The sequence below is a fragment of the Nannospalax galili genome, unplaced genomic scaffold (genome assembly GCF_000622305.1).
Source record: "Nannospalax galili isolate Female #2095 unplaced genomic scaffold, S.galili_v1.0 scaffold540, whole genome shotgun sequence".
In the NCBI taxonomy this organism is placed as follows: Eukaryota; Metazoa; Chordata; class Mammalia; order Rodentia; family Spalacidae; genus Nannospalax; species Nannospalax galili.
This window is the reverse complement of record NW_008348613.1, coordinates 1,375,978-1,377,105: the sequence shown is the minus strand read 5'-3', so window position 1 is coordinate 1,377,105 and position 1,128 is coordinate 1,375,978. Positions and strand designations below refer to the sequence as shown.

The 1,128-nt window shown below is 37.5% G+C and overlaps 1 pseudogene; it reads left to right on the top strand.

Moving 5' to 3' along the window:
- Positions 1-221: 221 nt before the first annotated feature.
- LOC108491432 lies at positions 222-559 on the top strand (annotated as a pseudogene).
- The last annotated feature ends 569 nt before the right edge of the window (positions 560-1,128 follow it).

Below are 1,128 nucleotides of genomic sequence, written 5' to 3'. Positions count from 1 at the left end.
TGTACTACCTCAACATATAAAGGCTATACGTGAAAATCCCACAACCAACATTATCATAAATGTAGAAAAACTCAAAGCAATTTTATTAAAATTAGGAATGAGACAGGGCTGTCCATTATTCCCACTCCTTGAAGTCCTAGTTAGAACAATAACGCAAGAGAAGGAAATTGAAGAGATACTTTTAGGAAAAAAGCGAGTCTCTTTCAGGTCTTGGCTCCAAGATGAAGAAAAAAAGAAGAAACAACGGTTGTGCCCAAAAGGGCTGTGGCTATGTGTAGCCCATTCACTGCGCCCCATGTGTGCCTAAGGACAAGGCCATTAAGAAGTTTGCTATTAGGAACATAGTAGAGGCTGCAGAGGTCAGGGACATTTCTGAAGCTAGTGTCTTAGGTGCTTATGTGCTTTCCAAGCTCTAGGTCAAGCTGCATTACTGTGTAAGCTGTGGCATTCATAGTAAGGTGGTTAGGAATCGATCTCACAAAGCCCAGAAAGCTGTAACATCCCCACAATGATTGAGACCTGCTGGTGCTGCCTCACAACTCTACCAAAGCCTATGTAAAAAGCTGGCTTCATAAGGACAAAAGAAAAACCATCTTCTGGGAAATAAAATAAACTTGAAATTTTGCTTCAAAAAGAAGTGAAAATATCCCTGTTTGCAGATGATACAATATTATACACAAGATATTCTGCCAGAAAACCTCTAGAAATGAGCAGCACTTTCAGCAAAGTGACAGGATACAAAATCAACTTACAAAATATCAGTAGTCTTTCTATGTACTTATAAGAAGCAGTTGGAGAAAGAGATCATGGAAATGCTCCCATTCACAACAGCTTCAAAAATAAAATATCTAAAAATAAACCAACCATGTAGGCGAAAGACCTCTACAATGAAAACTTTCTATCTCTGAAGAAAGAGATCAAGGAAGACACCAAAACATGGAAAGACCTCCCAACCTCATGTATTGGTAGAATTAATATTGTGAAAATGAACTTCCTACAAAAATCAATCCATAGATTTAATTCAAAGTCAAGATCCCCATGACATTCTTCAAAGAAATAAGAAAAATATCTTAAAATTCGTATGGAAACACAAAAAAACCCAGATAGCCAAAGCAATCCTGAGCAAAA